General features: G+C 35.3%; 13 non-coding genes across 13 annotated transcripts; all 13 read left to right on the top strand.

The window, feature by feature from the left end:
- The first annotated feature begins 435 nt into the window (after window positions 1–435).
- Window positions 436–646, top strand: LOC129957848 (small nucleolar RNA U3). The gene has a single exon (XR_008782950.1). It is a non-coding gene; the product is annotated as a small nucleolar RNA U3 (small nucleolar RNA).
- A 661-nt stretch (window positions 647–1,307) lies between these two features.
- LOC129957895 (U5 spliceosomal RNA) lies at window positions 1,308–1,423 on the top strand. The gene has a single exon (XR_008782996.1). It is a non-coding gene; the product is annotated as a U5 spliceosomal RNA (small nuclear RNA).
- Window positions 1,424–3,925: 2,502 nt separating this feature from the next.
- On the top strand, window positions 3,926–4,136 carry LOC129957832 (small nucleolar RNA U3). Its single transcript, XR_008782934.1, has one exon. It is a non-coding gene; the product is annotated as a small nucleolar RNA U3 (small nucleolar RNA).
- Window positions 4,137–4,797: 661 nt separating this feature from the next.
- On the top strand, window positions 4,798–4,913 carry LOC129957894 (U5 spliceosomal RNA). The gene has a single exon (XR_008782995.1). It is a non-coding gene; the product is annotated as a U5 spliceosomal RNA (small nuclear RNA).
- Window positions 4,914–7,415: 2,502 nt separating this feature from the next.
- LOC129957831 (small nucleolar RNA U3) lies at window positions 7,416–7,626 on the top strand. Its single transcript, XR_008782933.1, has one exon. It is a non-coding gene; the product is annotated as a small nucleolar RNA U3 (small nucleolar RNA).
- Window positions 7,627–8,287: 661 nt separating this feature from the next.
- On the top strand, window positions 8,288–8,403 carry LOC129957893 (U5 spliceosomal RNA). Its single transcript, XR_008782994.1, has one exon. It is a non-coding gene; the product is annotated as a U5 spliceosomal RNA (small nuclear RNA).
- Window positions 8,404–10,904: 2,501 nt separating this feature from the next.
- On the top strand, window positions 10,905–11,115 carry LOC129957847 (small nucleolar RNA U3). The gene has a single exon (XR_008782949.1). It is a non-coding gene; the product is annotated as a small nucleolar RNA U3 (small nucleolar RNA).
- Window positions 11,116–11,776: 661 nt separating this feature from the next.
- On the top strand, window positions 11,777–11,892 carry LOC129957892 (U5 spliceosomal RNA). Its single transcript, XR_008782993.1, has one exon. It is a non-coding gene; the product is annotated as a U5 spliceosomal RNA (small nuclear RNA).
- Window positions 11,893–14,392: 2,500 nt separating this feature from the next.
- Window positions 14,393–14,603, top strand: LOC129957804 (small nucleolar RNA U3). Its single transcript, XR_008782907.1, has one exon. It is a non-coding gene; the product is annotated as a small nucleolar RNA U3 (small nucleolar RNA).
- A 661-nt stretch (window positions 14,604–15,264) lies between these two features.
- Window positions 15,265–15,380, top strand: LOC129957904 (U5 spliceosomal RNA). Its single transcript, XR_008783005.1, has one exon. It is a non-coding gene; the product is annotated as a U5 spliceosomal RNA (small nuclear RNA).
- A 2,502-nt stretch (window positions 15,381–17,882) lies between these two features.
- Window positions 17,883–18,093, top strand: LOC129957829 (small nucleolar RNA U3). Its single transcript, XR_008782931.1, has one exon. It is a non-coding gene; the product is annotated as a small nucleolar RNA U3 (small nucleolar RNA).
- A 661-nt stretch (window positions 18,094–18,754) lies between these two features.
- LOC129957891 (U5 spliceosomal RNA) lies at window positions 18,755–18,870 on the top strand. Its single transcript, XR_008782992.1, has one exon. It is a non-coding gene; the product is annotated as a U5 spliceosomal RNA (small nuclear RNA).
- A 2,504-nt stretch (window positions 18,871–21,374) lies between these two features.
- On the top strand, window positions 21,375–21,585 carry LOC129957849 (small nucleolar RNA U3). Its single transcript, XR_008782951.1, has one exon. It is a non-coding gene; the product is annotated as a small nucleolar RNA U3 (small nucleolar RNA).
- The last annotated feature ends 207 nt before the right edge of the window (window positions 21,586–21,792 follow it).

The raw sequence follows: 21,792 nt of genomic DNA, 5'->3' as shown, positions 1-21,792 counted from the left end.
AGAAGGGTTTGAGGGCCTACATGACAGTTTCGTTTTCGATAATACTGAAAAATAAGTGTAACTAATTTATTTCCCCCTGGCAGAACAATTGGATGTTACTGATTAAAATTTAAATTAGAATGCGCAAGTCTGCCATCTACTCTAATGAGTCATCGGATGGCTCTATGAAGGGATTAAGAAATCTTGGCTTCACTCCATATGATAGAAATATGTTAAAGCATAAATATTTATATAGCACATTCTCTTTTCCTATTGAAAAAAAAAAAAACTTTTGATTTAGTTTTTAAAAAACCATTTCTTTGATTTGCAACACTTTGTAAAGCAAAAAGAAAAAGAAATAATAATACCATTGTAAATCCATTTACACCAAATTAGCTACCACTTTAAAAATAGGAGATGGTTGCTATAAGAATTTTTTCTCTTCTGATTGTAACTAAGATCATACTTCATAGGATCATTTCTATAGTATGATTAGAGGTTCACTCACCGAACCTCGCAGAAAACCCAACCACGATGATGTGAGATGGGGTTTCTTCCTGAGCGTGAAAGTGGCTCTTTGGTGCTCTTCGGAGTGTCGAGCAGCCGCTGATGATCGCACTCTCTGGCCATTGCGGCTGGGAGATGGAAGGAACTCGATCTGAGTGGTTCCCAATATTAACAACAAGATCAGAAGCTTTCAATACGTATTTCATATCGTCGGATTTCAATTTTTTTCTATTAGCTACTTACGAAAATTCTTTTCGTTTATGCAAATCGCACTAATACTTGATGGATACAGTTTATAGATTCCGACAAGAAATTAAATGCCTTATTTATGTGACTGTAGCTCGCTTTTATTGCACTAGAATCTCTTGGTAATCGATTTGAGGTGAAGTAAGACTTCACTTTGTAAATATTCAGACATTTGATGCTCTTAATTTTAAGACATTTATTTGTTTATTAATAAATGTCCAGAAGTTTGGCCATTAGATATCTAGCTTTCCAACAAGGAAAGAGGCAAAGCCATAACAGATTTAGTGTTAACCAGGGTGCAAGCCTGCTACATTGCACCCCACTTTAAGACATAATTTTAATGAGAAGCTTTAAAAACAATTCACTGATCTGTTAGTGCATTGATTATGAACCCTCTACTCCGCAAAAAGATAAATATCCACAGGACTTTACAAAATTTTATTTTTAACACAAAGAGATTCTCTAGACCAAAATATTTTAAGGATGAAACTAAACCTCCATTCCATGTGCAGAAAAAGTACCACTATTAAAATTATTTACAAGTGTATATAGAATTTGGAAAACTCTCTGTTTGTATGCTCTGGTTTCTCTTCAATATCGTGCTAATCTTTCGCCTTTTACTAAAGATTACCGTGGAGAGGAACAATTTAATGAGCCTCATCCAATTTTTGGAATCCCGCTTCGGTGGGATTATATTACAAAAAGCAGAAACATACGGATATCGCCATTGCGACTGTTTCAAGCGATCGCAGCGACCCCTAGTGGCAGCTTAAGCGATCATCTTCCAACTCCCCTTGCAGGGAAAAGGCTTATTTCTTCTGCTGCTTTCGTTGCGCTTTTTAATTTTCTTTTATAATTTCACTGCAAAACATATCCTTGTTCTACTTTAAGAAGAAAAAGTAGGCGCAATTTTTGAAAAGAAGTGTTGCGGTTTAAATGAGACTCTTAAAACATTGTTATTCAACACTCCTCGAAATAAAATAAAAAAATTGCGATTAAAAGCCTTTCCAAGACTGATGTTTTAAATCCATGCAAGAATTTGTATTTTCTTAATTGTTTGAGATCCCTTCCGAATTCTCGTAATTTAACTTGCAGAACGGTAAACGTAGCGAAACGGTGCTGAAATATGAACTTATTTGAAATTGTGGTTATCAGCATGCTAAGCTTACTGTAAGACTTCTATTAGAAAAATTATTGATTACAAACCTTTGTGCTGATTTGAATGCATGCAAAATTTTACATTTTCTTAATTGTTCAATTTCTATTGCTTACGATTTCTCTTAGTTTATAATGAAAGGGCGCAAAAAAATAAATAAAGCATTTTATACTTTGGCTATTAGCATATTGTACGAAATTGCGTTGGTGAATGAAAAGCATAAGCGGACTGTAAAAATGCGTTTAATTTTATGCGTGCTTAACGAGACAATTTTAGAACTGTTCTGAGATATTACATGGTTGCCAGGTTGGCGTAGTTACAAAGTGCGCTAAAGGCGTGATTTTACAAGTACGGAACAACCCGCCTGGCGTTGAAATATGCATATGTTTCAATATAAAAAAAAATTGTATATAAAGTTACATCACTAATTTTGACACATAAGAGTAAAAAACAAACAAATAACATAATAATAATTTGCATAATAAATACAATTAGCGTAATTAAACAAATACAAATGAACGTTTCAATTCAAATGAAAATTATCTACAATAGGTAAAATGCAAATTTTAGAAGTAGGTCTTCTAAAATTTCCTTTTGCAGTGCGTATATCTGCTACTCTGACATCACCATCTGAGCCTGAAATTACTTTAATGATTCGACCTAAAGGCCATTGGTAAGTTGGAAGTTGAATGTCCTTTATTAGAACGTAGCATGCCAGGAGTTAAATTTTGTTTTTTAAGCAGCCACTTTGAGCGCTGTTGTAAATGGCTCATATAACTGTTTTGCCAATGTCTCCAAACAGTTTGCACTAACTTTTGAATTCGTTGCCATCGATTGAGAAGACTGTCTTTTTTGTCGATGAAGTTAGGTTCTGGGACAGAATTGATATGTTTTCCTGCGAGGAAATAGCCTGGAGCTAATACTTGCATTTTGTCAGAATCAGTTGATAGAGGAGAGAGGGGTCGCAAATTGAGGATGCTCTCAATCTGAGTAATTACTGTTAAAAACTCTTCGAGCGTTAGTCTTGCAGGACCTACCATTCTCCTAAAATGATATTAAAAAGCCTTCACGCCAGCCTCCCAAAGACCGCCGAAATTGGGAGTCCTAGGGGGCAAAAATTTCCATCTGATACCTTCGGAGGAAAGCATATTCGAAACGTCTTCGCTACCTTTTATTAATTTGTATATGCATTCAATCTCTGCAGAAGCACCTACAAAGTTAGTAGCATTATCGCTAAAAATTGTGGAGCTTTTGCCACGCCGCGAAAAAATTCTTAATAGCGTTGCGATTAGAGCTTCATAGTTAAATCCGTGACAAACTCTATGTGTCCAGCTTTGGTTGCGATACATACAAATAAAGCAACATATATTTTCTGAAGAGTACCTTTTCTTTGCTCCTTAAATTTAATTTCGAACGGCTCGCATAAATCTATCCTTACATTTAAAAATGCTGAACTAGGTGTAACTCTATCTGCTGGAAGGTCTCCCATAATTTGATTCGCGATAACGAGCTTGTTTCGGAAGCATTTAACACATTCGTGAACGACTTTGCGCGCAGCATTTCTGCCACCAATTGGCCAATATTTTAAACGAAGAGTATTTAGAAGGGTTTGAGGGCCTACATGACAGTTTCGTTTTCGATAATACTGAAAAATAAGTGTAACTAATTTATTTCCCCCTGGCAGAACAATTGGATGTTACTGATTAAAATTTAAATTAGAATGCGCAAGTCTGCCATCTACTCTAATGAGTCATCGGATGGCTCTATGAAGGGATTAAGAAATCTTGGCTTCACTCCATATGATAGAAATATGTTAAAGCATAAATATTTATATAGCACATTCTCTTTTCCTATTGAAAAAAAAAAAAAACTTTTGATTTAGTTTTTAAAAAACCATTTCTTTGATTTGCAACACTTTGTAAAGCAAAAAGAAAAAGAAATAATAATACCATTGTAAATCCATTTACACCAAATTAGCTACCACTTTAAAAATAGGAGATGGTTGCTATAAGAATTTTTTCTCTTCTGATTGTAACTAAGATCATACTTCATAGGATCATTTCTATAGTATGATTAGAGGTTCACTCACCGAACCTCGCAGAAAACCCAACCACGATGATGTGAGATGGGGTTTCTTCCTGAGCGTGAAAGTGGCTCTTTGGTGCTCTTCGGAGTGTCGAGCAGCCGTTGATGATCGCACTCTCTGGCCATTGCGGCTGGGAGATGGAAGGAACTCGATCTGAGTGGTTCCCAATATTAACAACAAGATCAGAAGCTTTCAATACGTATTTCATATCGTCGGATTTCAATTTTTTTCTATTAGCTACTTACGAAAATTCTTTTCGTTTATGCAAATCGCACTAATACTTGATGGATACAGTTTATAGATTCCGACAAGAAATTAAATGCCTTATTTATGTGACTGTAGCTCGCTTTTATTGCACTAGAATCTCTTGGTAATCGATTTGAGGTGAAGTAAGACTTCACTTTGTAAATATTCAGACATTTGATGCTCTTAATTTTAAGACATTTATTTGTTTATTAATAAATGTCCAGAAGTTTGGCCATTAGATATCTAGCTTTCCAACAAGGAAAGAGGCAAAGCCATAACAGATTTAGTGTTAACCAGGGTGCAAGCCTGCTACATTGCACCCCACTTTAAGACATAATTTTAATGAGAAGCTTTAAAAACAATTCACTGATCTGTTAGTGCATTGATTATGAACCCTCTACTCCGCAAAAAGATAAATATCCACAGGACTTTACAAAATTTTATTTTTAACACAAAGAGATTCTCTAGACCAAAATATTTTAAGGATGAAACTAAACCTCCATTCCATGTGCAGAAAAAGTACCACTATTAAAATTATTTACAAGTGTATATAGAATTTGGAAAACTCTCTGTTTGTATGCTCTGGTTTCTCTTCAATATCGTGCTAATCTTTCGCCTTTTACTAAAGATTACCGTGGAGAGGAACAATTTAATGAGCCTCATCCAATTTTTGGAATCCCGCTTCGGTGGGATTATATTACAAAAAGCAGAAACATACGGATATCGCCATTGCGACTGTTTCAAGCGATCGCAGCGACCCCTAGTGGCAGCTTAAGCGATCATCTTCCAACTCCCCTTGCAGGGAAAAGGCTTATTTCTTCTGCTGCTTTCGTTGCGCTTTTTAATTTTCTTTTATAATTTCACTGCAAAACATATCCTTGTTCTACTTTAAGAAGAAAAAGTAGGCGCAATTTTTGAAAAGAAGTGTTGCGGTTTAAATGAGACTCTTAAAACATTGTTATTCAACACTCCTCGAAATAAAATAAAAAAATTGCGATTAAAAGCCTTTCCAAGACTGATGTTTTAAATCCATGCAAGAATTTGTATTTTCTTAATTGTTTGAGATCCCTTCCGAATTCTCGTAATTTAACTTGCAGAACGGTAAACGTAGCGAAACGGTGCTGAAATATGAACTTATTTGAAATTGTGGTTATCAGCATGCTAAGCTTACTGTAAGACTTCTATTAGAAAAATTATTGATTACAAACCTTTGTGCTGATTTGAATGCATGCAAAATTTTACATTTTCTTAATTGTTCAATTTCTATTGCTTACGATTTCTCTTAGTTTATAATGAAAGGGCGCAAAAAAATAAATAAAGCATTTTATACTTTGGCTATTAGCATATTGTACGAAATTGCGTTGGTGAATGAAAAGCATAAGCGGACTGTAAAAATGCGTTTAATTTTATGCGTGCTTAACGAGACAATTTTAGAACTGTTCTGAGATATTACATGGTTGCCAGGTTGGCGTAGTTACAAAGTGCGCTAAAGGCGTGATTTTACAAGTACGGAACAACCCGCCTGGCGTTGAAATATGCATATGTTTCAATATAAAAAAAAATTGTATATAAAGTTACATCACTAATTTTGACACATAAGAGTAAAAAACAAACAAATAACATAATAATAATTTGCATAATAAATACAATTAGCGTAATTAAACAAATACAAATGAACGTTTCAATTCAAATGAAAATTATCTACAATAGGTAAAATGCAAATTTTAGAAGTAGGTCTTCTAAAATTTCCTTTTGCAGTGCGTATATCTGCTACTCTGACATCACCATCTGAGCCTGAAATTACTTTAATGATTCGACCTAAAGGCCATTGGTAAGTTGGAAGTTGAATGTCCTTTATTAGAACGTAGCATGCCAGGAGTTAAATTTTGTTTTTTAAGCAGCCACTTTGAGCGCTGTTGTAAATGGCTCATATAACTGTTTTGCCAATGTCTCCAAACAGTTTGCACTAACTTTTGAATTCGTTGCCATCGATTGAGAAGACTGTCTTTTTTGTCGATGAAGTTAGGTTCTGGGACAGAATTGATATGTTTTCCTGCGAGGAAATAGCCTGGAGCTAATACTTGCATTTTGTCAGAATCAGTTGATAGAGGAGAGAGGGGTCGCAAATTGAGGATGCTCTCAATCTGAGTAATTACTGTTAAAAACTCTTCGAGCGTTAGTCTTGCAGGACCTACCATTCTCCTAAAATGATATTAAAAAGCCTTCACGCCAGCCTCCCAAAGACCGCCGAAATTGGGAGTCCTAGGGGGCAAAAATTTCCATCTGATACCTTCGGAGGAAAGCATATTCGAAACGTCTTCGCTACCTATCATTAATTTGTATATGCATTCAATCTCTGCAGAAGCACCTACAAAGTTAGTAGCATTATCGCTAAAAATTGTGGAGCTTTTGCCACGCCGCGAAAAAATTCTTAATAGCGTTGCGATTAGAGCTTCATAGTTAAATCCGGGACAAACTCTATGTGTCCAGCTTTCGTTGCGATACATACAAATAAAGCAACATATATTTTCTGAAGAGTACCTTTTCTTTGCTCCTTAAATTTAATTTCGAACGGCTCGCATAAATCTATCCTTACATTTAAAAATGCTGAACTAGGTGTAACTCTATCTGCTGGAAGGTCTCCCATAATTTGATTCGCGATAACGAGCTTGTTTCGGAAGCATTTAACACATTCGTGAACGACTTTGCGCGCAGCATTTCTGCCACCAATTGGCCAATATTTTAAACGAAGAGTATTTAGAAGGGTTTGAGGGCCTACATGACAGTTTCGTTTTCGATAATACTGAAAAATAAGTGTAACTAATTTATTTCCCCCTGGCAGAACAATTGGATGTTACTGATTAAAATTTAAATTAGAATGCGCAAGTCTGCCATCTACTCTAATGAGTCATCGGATGGCTCTATGAAGGGATTAAGAAATCTTGGCTTCACTCCATATGATAGAAATATGTTAAAGCATAAATATTTATATAGCACATTCTCTTTTCCTATTGAAAAAAAAAAAAAACTTTTGATTTAGTTTTTAAAAAACCATTTCTTTGATTTGCAACACTTTGTAAAGCAAAAAGAAAAAGAAATAATAATACCATTGTAAATCCATTTACACCAAATTAGCTACCACTTTAAAAATAGGAGATGGTTGCTATAAGAATTTTTTCTCTTCTGATTGTAACTAAGATCATACTTCATAGGATCATTTCTATAGTATGATTAGAGGTTCACTCACCGAACCTCGCAGAAAACCCAACCACGATGATGTGAGATGGGGTTTCTTCCTGAGCGTGAAAGTGGCTCTTTGGTGCTCTTCGGAGTGTCGAGCAGCCGTTGATGATCGCACTCTCTGGCCATTGCGGCTGGGAGATGGAAGGAACTCGATCTGAGTGGTTCCCAATATTAACAACAAGATCAGAAGCTTTCAATACGTATTTCATATCGTCGGATTTCAATTTTTTTCTATTAGCTACTTACGAAAATTCTTTTCGTTTATGCAAATCGCACTAATACTTGATGGATACAGTTTATAGATTCCGACAAGAAATTAAATGCCTTATTTATGTGACTGTAGCTCGCTTTTATTGCACTAGAATCTCTTGGTAATCGATTTGAGGTGAAGTAAGACTTCACTTTGTAAATATTCAGACATTTGATGCTCTTAATTTTAAGACATTTATTTGTTTATTAATAAATGTCCAGAAGTTTGGCCATTAGATATCTAGCTTTCCAACAAGGAAAGAGGCAAAGCCATAACAGATTTAGTGTTAACCAGGGTGCAAGCCTGCTACATTGCACCCCACTTTAAGACATAATTTTAATGAGAAGCTTTAAAAACAATTCACTGATCTGTTAGTGCATTGATTATGAACCCTCTACTCCGCAAAAAGATAAATATCCACAGGACTTTACAAAATTTTATTTTTAACACAAAGAGATTCTCTAGACCAAAATATTTTAAGGATGAAACTAAACCTCCATTCCATGTGCAGAAAAAGTACCACTATTAAAATTATTTACAAGTGTATATAGAATTTGGAAAACTCTCTGTTTGTATGCTCTGGTTTCTCTTCAATATCGTGCTAATCTTTCGCCTTTTACTAAAGATTACCGTGGAGAGGAACAATTTAATGAGCCTCATCCAATTTTTGGAATCCCGCTTCGGTGGGATTATATTACAAAAAGCAGAAACATACGGATATCGCCATTGCGACTGTTTCAAGCGATCGCAGCGACCCCTAGTGGCAGCTTAAGCGATCATCTTCCAACTCCCCTTGCAGGGAAAAGGCTTATTTCTTCTGCTGCTTTCGTTGCGCTTTTTAATTTTCTTTTATAATTTCACTGCAAAACATATCCTTGTTCTACTTTAAGAAGAAAAAGTAGGCGCAATTTTTGAAAAGAAGTGTTGCGGTTTAAATGAGACTCTTAAAACATTGTTATTCAACACTCCTCGAAATAAAATAAAAAAATTGCGATTAAAAGCCTTTCCAAGACTGATGTTTTAAATCCATGCAAGAATTTGTATTTTCTTAATTGTTTGAGATCCCTTCCGAATTCTCGTAATTTAACTTGCAGAACGGTAAACGTAGCGAAACGGTGCTGAAATATGAACTTATTTGAAATTGTGGTTATCAGCATGCTAAGCTTACTGTAAGACTTCTATTAGAAAAATTATTGATTACAAACCTTTGTGCTGATTTGAATGCATGCAAAATTTTACATTTTCTTAATTGTTCAATTTCTATTGCTTACGATTTCTCTTAGTTTATAATGAAAGGGCGCAAAAAAATAAATAAAGCATTTTATACTTTGGCTATTAGCATATTGTACGAAATTGCGTTGGTGAATGAAAAGCATAAGCGGACTGTAAAAATGCGTTTAATTTTATGCGTGCTTAACGAGACAATTTTAGAACTGTTCTGAGATATTACATGGTTGCCAGGTTGGCGTAGTTACAAAGTGCGCTAAAGGCGTGATTTTACAAGTACGGAACAACCCGCCTGGCGTTGAAATATGCATATGTTTCAATATAAAAAAAATTGTATATAAAGTTACATCACTAATTTTGACACATAAGAGTAAAAAACAAACAAATAACATAATAATAATTTGCATAATAAATACAATTAGCGTAATTAAACAAATACAAATGAACGTTTCAATTCAAATGAAAATTATCTACAATAGGTAAAATGCAAATTTTAGAAGTAGGTCTTCTAAAATTTCCTTTTGCAGTGCGTATATCTGCTACTCTGACATCACCATCTGAGCCTGAAATTACTTTAATGATTCGACCTAAAGGCCATTGGTAAGTTGGAAGTTGAATGTCCTTTATTAGAACGTAGCATGCCAGGAGTTAAATTTTGTTTTTTAAGCAGCCATTTTGAGCGCTGTTGTAAATGGCTCATATAACTGTTTTGCCAATGTCTCCAAACAGTTTGCACTAACTTTTGAATTCGTTGCCATCGATTGAGAAGACTGTCTTTTTTGTCGATGAAGTTAGGTTCTGGGACAGAATTGATATGTTTTCCTGCGAGGAAATAACCTGGAGCTAATACTTGCATTTTGTCAGAATCAGTTGATAGAGGAGAGAGGGGTCGCAAATTGAGGATGCCCTCAATCTGAGTAATTACTGTTAAAAACTCATCGAGCGTTAGTCTTGCAGGACCTACCATTCTCCTAAAATGATATTAAAAAGCCTTCACGCCAGCCTCCCAAACACCGCCGAAATTGGGAGTCCTAGGGGGCAAAAATTTCCATCTGATACCTTCGGAGGAAAGCATATTCGAAACGTCTTCACTACCTATCATTAATTTGTATATGCATTCAATCTCTGCAGAAGCACCTACAAAGTTAGTAGCATTATCGCTAAAAATTGTGGAGCTTTTGCCACGCCGCGAAAAAATTCTTAATAGCGTTGCGATTAGAGCTTCATAGTTAAATCCGGGACAAACTCTATGTGTCCAGCTTTGGTTGCGATACATACAAATAAAGCAACATATATTTTCTGAAGAGTACCTTTTCTTTGCTCCTTAAATTTAATTTCGAACGGCTCGCATAAATCTATCCTTACATTTAAAAATGCTGAACTAGGTGTAACTCTATCTGCTGGAAGGTCTCCCATAATTTGATTCGCGATAACGAGCTTGTTTCGGAAGCATTTAACACATTCGTGAACGACTTTGCGCGCAGCATTTCTGCCACCAATTGGCCAATATTTTAAACGAAGAGTATTTAGAAGGGTTTGAGGGCCTACATGACAGTTTCGTTTTCGATAATACTGAAAAATAAGTGTAACTAATTTATTTCCCCCTGGCAGAACAATTGGATGTTACTGATTAAAATTTAAATTAGAATGCGCAAGTCTGCCATCTACTCTAATGAGTCATCGGATGGCTCTATGAAGGGATTAAGAAATCTTGGCTTCACTCCATATGATAGAAATATGTTAAAGCATAAATATTTATATAGCACATTCTCTTTTCCTATTGAAAAAAAAAAAAAACTTTTGATTTAGTTTTTAAAAAACCATTTCTTTGATTTGCAACACTTTGTAAAGCAAAAAGAAAAAGAAATAATAATACCATTGTAAATCCATTTACACCAAATTAGCTACCACTTTAAAAATAGGAGATGGTTGCTATAAGAATTTTTTCTCTTCTGATTGTAACTAAGATCATACTTCATAGGATCATTTCTATAGTATGATTAGAGGTTCACTCACCGAACCTTGCAGAAAACCCAACCACGATGATGTGAGATGGGGTTTCTTCCTGAGCGTGAAAGTGGCGCTTTGGTGCTCTTCGGAGTGTCGAGCAGCCGTTGATGATCGCACTCTCTGGCCATTGCGGCTGGGAGATGGAAGGAACTCGATCTGAGTGGTTCCCAGTATTAACAACAAGATCAGAAGCTTTCAATACGTATTTCATATCGTCGGATTTCAATTTTTTTCTATTAGCTACTTACGAAAATTCTTTTCGTTTATGCAAATCGCACTAATACTTGATGGATACAGTTTATAGATTCCGACAAGAAATTAAATGCCTTATTTATGTGACTGTAGCTCGCTTTTATTGCACTAGAATCTCTTGGTAATCGATTTGAGGTGAAGTAAGACTTCACTTTGTAAATATTCAGACATTTGATGCTCTTAATTTTAAGACATTTATTTGTTTATTAATAAATGTCCAGAAGTTTGGCCATTAGATATCTAGCTTTCCAACAAGGAAAGAGGCAAAGCCATAACAGATTTAGTGTTAACCAGGGTGCAAGCCTGCTACATTGCACCCCACTTTAAGACATAATTTTAATGAGAAGCTTTAAAAACAATTCACTGATCTGTTAGTGCATTGATTATGAACCCTCTACTCCGCAAAAAGATAAATATCCACAGGACTTTACAAAATTTTATTTTTAACACAAAGAGATTCTCTAGACCAAAATATTTTAAGGATGAAACTAAACCTCCATTCCATGTGCAGAAAAAGTACCACTATTAAAATTATTTACAAGTGTATATAGAATTTGGAAAACTCTCTGTTTGTATGCTCTGGTTTCTCTTCAATATCGTGCTAATCTTTCGCCTTTTACTAAAGATTACCGTGGAGAGGAACAATTTAATGAGCCTCATCCAATTTTTGGAATCCCGCTTCGGTGGGATTATATTACAAAAAGCAGAAACATACGGATATCGCCATTGCGACTGTTTCAAGCGATCGCAGCGACCCCTAGTGGCAGCTTAAGCGATCATCTTCCAACTCCCCTTGCAGGGAAAAGGCTTATTTCTTCTGCTGCTTTCGTTGCGCTTTTTAATTTTCTTTTATAATTTCACTGCAAAACATATCCTTGTTCTACTTTAAGAAGAAAAAGTAGGCGCAATTTTTGAAAAGAAGTGTTGCGGTTTAAATGAGACTCTTAAAACATTGTTATTCAACACTCCTCGAAATAAAATAAAAAAATTGCGATTAAAAGCCTTTCCAAGACTGATGTTTTAAATCCATGCAAGAATTTGTATTTTCTTAATTGTTTGAGATCCCTTCCGAATTCTCGTAATTTAACTTGCAGAACGGTAAACGTAGCGAAACGGTGCTGAAATATGAACTTATTTGAAATTGTGGTTATCAGCATGCTAAGCTTACTGTAAGACTTCTATTAGAAAAATTATTGATTACAAACCTTTGTGCTGATTTGAATGCATGCAAAATTTTACATTTTCTTAATTGTTCAATTTCTATTGCTTACGATTTCTCTTAGTTTATAATGAAAGGGCGCAAAAAAATAAATAAAGCATTTTATACTTTGGCTATTAGCATATTGTACGAAATTGCGTTGGTGAATGAAAAGCATAAGCGGACTGTAAAAATGCGTTTAATTTTATGCGTGCTTAACGAGACAATTTTAGAACTGTTCTGAGATATTACATGGTTGCCAGGTTGGCGTAGTTACAAAGTGCGCTAAAGGCGTGATTTTACAAGTACGGAACAACCCGCCTGGCGTTGAAATATGCATATGTTTCAATATAAAAAAAAATTGTATATAAAGTTACATCACTAATTTTGACACATAAGAGTAAAAAACAAACAAATAACATAATAATAATTTGCATAATAAATACAATTAGCGTAATTAAACAAATACAAATGAACGTTTCAATTCAAATGAAAATTATCTACAATAGGTAAAATGCAAATTTTAGAAGTAGGTCTTCTAAAATTTCCTTTTGCAGTGCGTATATCTGCTACTCTGACATCACCATCTGAGCCTGAAATTACTTTAATGATTCGACCTAAAGGCCATTGGTAAGTTGGAAGTTGAATGTCCTTTATTAGAACGTAGCATGCCAGGAGTTAAATTTTGTTTTTTAAGCAGCCACTTTGAGCGCTGTTGTAAATGGCTCATATAACTGTTTTGCCAATGTCTCCAAACAGTTTGCACTAACTTTTGAATTCGTTGCCATCGATTGAGAAGACTGTCTTTTTTGTCGATGAAGTTAGGTTCTGGGACAGAATTGATATGTTTTCCTGCGAGGAAATAGCCTGGAGCTAATACTTGCATTTTGTCAGAATCAGTTGATAGAGGAGAGAGGGGTCGCAAATTGAGGATGCTCTCAATCTGAGTAATTACTGTTAAAAACTCTTCGAGCGTTAGTCTTGCAGGACCTACCATTCTCCTAAAATGATATTAAAAAGCCTTCACGCCAGCCTCCCAAAGACCGCCGAAATTGGGAGTCCTAGGGGGCAAAAATTTCCATCTGATACCTTCGGAGGAAAGCATATTCGAAACGTCTTCGCTACCTATCATTAATTTGTATATGCATTCAATCTCTGCAGAAGCACCTACAAAGTTAGTAGCATTATCGCTAAAAATTGTGGAGCTTTTGCCACGCCGCGAAAAAATTCTTAATAGCGTTGCGATTAGAGCTTCATAGTTAAATCCGGGACAAACTCTATGTGTCCAGCTTTGGTTGCGATACATACAAATAAAGCAACATATATTTTCTGAAGAGTACCTTTTCTTTGCTCCTTAAATTTAATTTCGAACGGCTCGCATAAATCTATCCTTACATTTAAAAATGCTGAACTAGGTGTAACTCTATCTGCTGGAAGGTCTCCCATAATTTGATTCGCGATAACGAGCTTGTTTCGGAAGCATTTAACACATTCGTGAACGACTTTGCGCGCAGCATTTCTGCCACCAATTGGCCAATATTTTAAACGAAGAGTATTTAGAAGGGTTTGAGGGCCTACATGACAGTTTCGTTTTCGATAATACTGAAAAATAAGTGTAACTAATTTATTTCCCCCTGGCAGAACAATTGGATGTTACTGATTAAAATTTAAATTAGAATGCGCAAGTCTGCCATCTACTCTAATGAGTCATCGGATGGCTCTATGAAGGGATTAAGAAATCTTGGCTTCACTCCATATGATAGAAATATGTTAAAGCATAAATATTTATATAGCACATTCTCTTTTCCTATTGAAAAAAAAAAAACTTTTGATTTAGTTTTTAAAAAACCATTTCTTTGATTTGCAACACTTTGTAAAGCAAAAAGAAAAAGAAATAATAATACCATTGTAAATCCATTTACACCAAATTAGCTACCACTTTAAAAATAGGAGATGGTTGCTATAAGAATTTTTTCTCTTCTGATTGTAACTAAGATCATACTTCATAGGATCATTTCTATAGTATGATTAGAGGTTCACTCACCGAACCTTGCAGAAAACCCAACCACGATGATGTGAGATGGGGTTTCTTCCTGAGCGTGAAAGTGGCTCTTTGGTGCTCTTCGGAGTGTCGAGCAGCCGTTGATGATCGCACTCTCTGGCCATTGCGGCTGGGAGATGGAAGGAACTCGATCTGAGTGGTTCCCAATATTAACAACAAGATCAGAAGCTTTCAATACGTATTTCATATCGTCGGATTTCAATTTTTTTCTATTAGCTACTTACGAAAATTCTTTTCGTTTATGCAAATCGCACTAATACTTGATGGATACAGTTTATAGATTCCGACAAGAAATTAAATGCCTTATTTATGTGACTGTAGCTCGCTTTTATTGCACTAGAATCTGTTGGTAATCGATTTGAGGTGAAGTAAGACTTCACTTTGTAAATATTCAGACATTTGATGCTCTTAATTTTAAGACATTTATTTGTTTATTAATAAATGTCCAGAAGTTTGGCCATTAGATATCTAGCTTTCCAACAAGGAAAGAGGCAAAGCCATAACAGATTTAGTGTTAACCAGGGTGCAAGCCTGCTACATTGCACCCCACTTTAAGACATAATTTTAATGAGAAGCTTTAAAAACAATTCACTGATCTGTTAGTGCATTGATTATGAACCCTCTACTCCGCAAAAAGATAAATATCCACAGGACTTTACAAAATTTTATTTTTAACACAAAGAGATTCTCTAGACCAAAATATTTTAAGGATGAAACTAAACCTCCATTCCATGTGCAGAAAAAGTACCACTATTAAAATTATTTACAAGTGTATATAGAATTTGGAAAACTCTCTGTTTGTATGCTCTGGTTTCTCTTCAATATCGTGCTAATCTTTCGCCTTTTACTAAAGATTACCGTGGAGAGGAACAATTTAATGAGCCTCGTCCAATTTTTGGAATCCCGCTTCGGTGGGATTATATTACAAAAAGCAGAAACATACGGATATCGCCATTGCGACTGTTTCAAGCGATCGCAGCGACACCTAGTGGCAGCTTAAGCGATCATCTTCCAACTCCCCTTGCAGGGAAAAGGCTTATTTCTTCTGCTGCTTTCGTTGCGCTTTTTAATTTTCTTTTATAATTTCACTGCAAAACATATCCTTGTTCTACTTTAAGAAGAAAAGGTAGGCGCAATTTTTGAAAAGAAGTGTTGCGGTTTAAATGAGACTCTTAAAACATTGTTATTCAACACTCCTCGAAATAAAATAAAAAAATTGCGATTAAAAGCCTTTCCAAGACTGATGTTTTAAATCCATGCAAGAATTTGTATTTTCTTAATTGTTTGAGATCCCTTCCGAATTCTCGTAATTTAACTTGCAGAACGGTAAACGTAGCGAAACGGTGCTGAAATATGAACTTATTTGAAATTGTGGTTATCAGCATGCTAAGCTTACTGTAAGACTTCTATTAGAAAAATTATTGATTACAAACCTTTGTGCTGATTTGAATGCATGCAAAATTTTACATTTTCTTAATTGTTCAATTTCTATTGCTTACGATTTCTCTTAGTTTATAATGAAAGGGCGCAAAAAAATAAATAAAGCATTTTATACTTTGGCTATTAGCATATTGTACGAAATTGCGTTGGTGAATGAAAAGCATAAGCGGACTGTAAAAATGCGTTTAATTTTATGCGTGCTTAACGAGACAATTTTAGAACTGTTCTGAGATATTACATGGTTGCCAGGTTGGCGTAGTTACAAAGTGCGCTAAAGGCGTGATTTTACAAGTACGGAACAACCCGCCTGGCGTTGAAATATGCATATGTTTCAATATAAAAAAAAATTGTATATAAAGTTACATCACTAATTTTGACACATAAGAGTAAAAAACAAACAAATAACATAATAATAATTTGCATAATAAATACAATTAGCGTAATTAAACAAATACAAATGAACGTTTCAATTCAAATGAAAATTATCTACAATAGGTAAAATGCAAATTTTAGAAGTAGGTCTTCTAAAATTTCCTTTTGCAGTGCGTATATCTGCTACTCTGACATCACCATCTGAGCCTGAAATTACTTTAATGATTCGACCTAAAGGCCATTGGTAAGTTGGAAGTTGAATGTCCTTTATTAGAACGTAGCATGCCAGGAGTTAAATTTTGTTTTTTAAGCAGCCACTTTGAGCGCTGTTGTAAATGGCTCATATAACTGTTTTGCCAATGTCTCCAAACAGTTTGCACTAACTTTTGAATTCGTTGCCATCGATTGAGAAGACTGTCTTTTTTGTCGATGAAGTTAGGTTCTGGGACAGAATTGATATGTTTTCCTGCGAGGAAATAGCCTGGAGCTAATACTTGCATTTTGTCAGAATCAGTTGATAGAGGAGAGAGGGGTCGCAAATTGAGGATGCTCTCAATCTGAGTAATTACTGTTAAAAACTCTTCGAGCGTTAGTCTTGCAGGACCTACCATTCTCCTAAAATGATATTAAAAAGCCTTCACGCCAGCCTCCCAAAGACCGCCGAAATTGGGAGTCCTAGGGGGCAAAAATTTCCATCTGATACCTTCGGAGGAAAGCATATTCGAAACGTCTTCGCTACCTATCATTAATTTGTATATGCATTCAATCTCTGCAGAAGCACCTACAAAGTTAGTAGCATTATCGCTAAAAATTGTGGAGCTTTTGCCACGCCGCGAAAAAATTCTTAATAGCGTTGCGATTAGAGCTTCATAGTTAAATCCGTGACAAACTCTATGTGTCCAGCTTTGGTTGCGATACATACAAATAAAGCAACATATATTTTCTGAAGAGTACCTTTTCTTTGCTCCTTAAATTTAATTTCGAACGGCTCGCATAAATCTATCCTTACATTTAAAAATGCTGAACTAGGTGTAACTCTATCTGCTGGAAGGTCTCCCATAATTTGATTCGCGATAACGAGCTTGTTTCGGAAGCATTTAACACATTCGTGAACGACTTTGCGCGCAGCATTTCTGCCACCAATTGGCCAATATTTTAAACGAAGAGTATTTAGAAGGGTTTGAGGGCCTACATGACAGTTTCGTTTTCGATAATACTGAAAAATAAGTGTAACTAATTTATTTCCCCCTGGCAGAACAATTGGATGTTACTGATTAAAATTTAAATTAGAATGCGCAAGTCTGCCATCTACTCTAATGAGTCATCGGATGGCTCTATGAAGGGATTAAGAAATCTTGGCTTCACTCCATATGATAGAAATATGTTAAAGCATAAATATTTATATAGCACATTCTCTTTTCCTATTGAAAAAAAAAAAAAACTTTTGATTTAGTTTTTAAAAAACCATTTCTTTGATTTGCAACACTTTGTAAAGCAAAAAGAAAAAGAAATAATAATACCATTGTAAATCCATTTACACCAAATTAGCTACCACTTTAAAAATAGGAGATGGTTGCTATAAGAATTTTTTCTCTTCTGATTGTAACTAAGATCATACTTCATAGGATCATTTCTATAGTATGATTAGAGGTTCACTCACCGAACCTCGCAGAAAACCCAACCACGATGATGTGAGATGGGGTTTCTTCCTGAGCGTGAAAGTGGCTCTTTGGTGCTCTTCGGAGTGTCGAGCAGCCGTTGATGATCGCACTCTCTGGCCATTGCGGCTGGGAGATGGAAGGAACTCGATCTGAGTGGTTCCCAATATTAACAACAAGATCAGAAGCTTTCAATACGTATTTCATATCGTCGGATTTCAATTTTTTTCTATTAATTACTTACGAAAATTCTTTTCGTTTATGCAAATCGCACTAATACTTGATGGATACAGTTTATAGATTCCGACAAGAAATTAAATGCCTTATTTATGTGACTGTAGCTCGCTTTTATTGCACTAGAATCTCTTGGTAATCGATTTGAGGTGAAGTAAGACTTCACTTTGTAAATATTCAGACATTTGATGCTCTTAATTTTAAGACATTTATTTGTTTATTAATAAATGTCCAGAAGTTTGGCCATTAGATATCTAGCTTTCCAACAAGGAAAGAGGCAAAGCCATAACAGATTTAGTGTTAACCAGGGTGCAAGCCTGCTACATTGCACCCCACTTTAAGACATAATTTTAATGAGAAGCTTTAAAAACAATTCACTGATCTGTTAGTGCATTGATTATGAACCCTCTACTCCGCAAAAAGATAAATATCCACAGGACTTTACAAAATTTTATTTTTAACACAAAGAGATTCTCTAGACCAAAATATTTTAAGGATGAAACTAAACCTCCATTCCATGTGCAGAAAAAGTACCACTATTAAAATTATTTACAAGTGTATATAGAATTTGGAAAACTCTCTGTTTGTATGCTCTGGTTTCTCTTCAATATCGTGCTAATCTTTCGCCTTTTACTAAAGATTACCGTGGAGAGGAACAATTTAATGAGCCTCATCCAATTTTTGGAATCCCGCTTCGGTGGGATTATATTACAAAAAGCAGAAACATACGGATATCGCCATTGCGACTGTTTCAAGCGATCGCAGCGACCCCTAGTGGCAGCTTAAGCGATCATCTTCCAACTCCCCTTGCAGGGAAAAGGCTTATTTCTTCTGCTGCTTTCGTTGCGCTTTTTAATTTTCTTTTATAATTTCACTGCAAAACATATCCTTGTTCTACTTTAAGAAGAAAAAGTAGGCGCAATTTTTGAAAAGAAGTGTTGCGGTTTAAATGAGACTCTTAAAACATTGTTATTCAACACTCCTCGAAATAAAATAAAAAAATTGCGATTAAAAGCCTTTCCAAGACTGATGTTTTAAATCCATGCAAGAATTTGTATTTTCTTAATTGTTTGAGATCCCTTCCGAATTCTCGTAATTTAACTTGCAGAACGGTAAACGTAGCGAAACGGTGCTGAAATATGAACTTATTTGAAATTGTGGTTATCAGCATGCTAAGCTTACTGTAAGACTTCTATTAGAAAAATTATTGATTACAAACCTTTGTGCTGATTTGAATGCATGCAAAATTTTACATTTTCTTAATTGTTCAATTTCTATTGCTTACGATTTCTCTTAGTTTATAATGAAAGGGCGCAAAAAAATAAATAAAGCATTTTATACTTTGGCTATTAGCATATTGTACGAAATTGCGTTGGTGAATGAAAAGCATAAGCGGACTGTAAAAATGCGTTTAATTTTATGCGTGCTTAACGAGACAATTTTAGAACTGTTCTGAGATATTACATGGTTGCCAGGTTGGCGTAGTTACAAAGTGCGCTAAAGGCGTGATTTTACAAGTACGGAACAACCCGCCTGGCGTTGAAATATGCATATGTTTCAATATAAAAAAAAATTGTATATAAAGTTACATCACTAATTTTGACACATAAGAGTAAAAAACAAACAAATAACATAATAATAATTTGCATAATAAATACAATTAGCGTAATTAAACAAATACAAATGAACGTTTCAATTCAAATGAAAATTATCTACAATAGGTAAAATGCAAATTTTAGAAGTAGGTCTTCTAAAATTTCCTTTTGCAGTGCGTATATCTGCTACTCTGACATCACCATCTGAGCCTGAAATTACTTTAATGATTCGACCTAAAGGCCATTGGTAAGTTGGAAGTTGAATGTCCTTTATTAGAACGTAGCATGCCAGGAGTTAAATTTTGTTTTTTAAGCAGCCACTTTGAGCGCTGTTGTAAATGGCTCATATAACTGTTTTGCCAATGTCTCCAAACAGTTTGCACTAACTTTTGAATTCGTTGCCATCGATTGAGAAGACTGTCTTTTTTGTCGATGAAGTTAGGTTCTGGGACAGAATTGATATGTTTTCCTGCGAGGAAATAGCCTGGAGCTAATACTTGCATTTTGTCAGAATCAGTTGATAGAGGAGAGAGGGGTCGCAAATTGAGGATGCTCTCAATCTGAGTAATTACTGTTAAAAACTCTTCGAGCGTTAGTCTTGCAGGACCTACCATTCTCCTAAAATGATATTAAAAAGCCTTCACGCCAGCCTCCCAAAGACCGCCGAAATTGGGAGTCCTAGGGGGCAAAAATTTCCATCTGATACCTTCGGAGGAAAGCATATTCGAAACGTCTTCGCTACCTATCATTAATTTGTATATGCATTCAATCTCTGCAGAAGCACCTACAAAGTTAGTAGCATTATCGCTAAAAATTGTGGAGCTTTTGCCACGCCGCGAAAAAATTCTTAATAGCGTTGCGATTAGAGCTTCATAGTTAAATCCGTGACAAACTCTATGTGTCCAGCTTTGGTTGCGATACATACAAATAAAGCAACATATATTTTCTGAAGAGTACCTTTTCTTTGCTCCTTAAATTTAATTTCGAACGGCTCGCATAAATCTATCCTTACATTTAAAAATGCTGAACTAGGTGTAACTCTATCTGCTGGAAGGTCTCCCATAATTTGATTCGCGATAACGAGCTTGTTTCGGAAGCATTTAACACATTCGTGAACGACTTTGCGCGCAGCATTTCTGCCACCAATTGGCCAATATTTTAAACGAAGAGTATTTAGAAGGGTTTGAGGGCCTACATGACAGTTTCGTTTTCGATAATACTGAAAAATAAGTGTAACTAATTTATTTTCCCCTGGCAGAACAATTGGATGTTACTGATTAAAATTTAAATTAGAATGCGCAAGTCTGCCATCTACTCTAATGAGTCATCGGATGGCTCTATGAAGGGATTAAGAAATCTTGGCTTCACTCCATATGATAGAAATATGTTAAAGCATAAATATTTATATAGTACATTCTCTTTTCCTATTGAAAAAAAAAAAAAAAACTTTTGATTTAGTTTTTAAAAAACCATTTCTTTGATTTGCAACACTTTGTAAAGCAAAAAGAAAAAGAAATAATAATACCATTGTAAATCCATTTACACCAAATTAGCTACCACTTTAAAAATAGGAGATGGTTGCTATAAGAATTTTTTCTCTTCTGATTGTAACTAAGATCATACTTCATAGGATCATTTCTATAGTATGATTAGAGGTTCACTCACCGAACCTCGCAGAAAACCCAACCACGATGATGTGAGATGGGGTTTCTTCCTGAGCGTGAAAGTGGCTCTTTGGTGCTCTTCGGAGTGTCGAGCAGCCGTTGATGATCGCACTCTCTGGCCATTGCGGCTGGGAGATGGAAGGAACTCGATTTGAGTGGTTCCCAATATTAACAACAAGATCAGAAGCTTTCAATACGTATTTCATATCGTCGGATTTCAATTTTTTTCTATTAGCTACTTACGAAAATTCTTTTCGTTTATGCAAATCGCACTAATACTTGATGGATACAGTTTATAGATTCCGACAAGAAATTAAATGCCTTATTTATGTGACTGTAGCTCGCTTTTATTGCACTAGAATCTCTT

Source organism: Argiope bruennichi, chromosome 11, assembly GCF_947563725.1.
Source record: "Argiope bruennichi chromosome 11, qqArgBrue1.1, whole genome shotgun sequence".
NCBI classification, from domain to species: domain Eukaryota; kingdom Metazoa; phylum Arthropoda; class Arachnida; order Araneae; family Araneidae; genus Argiope; species Argiope bruennichi.
The sequence above is the reverse complement of the archived record's forward strand: the minus strand, read 5'-3'. Positions and strand labels throughout refer to the sequence as shown.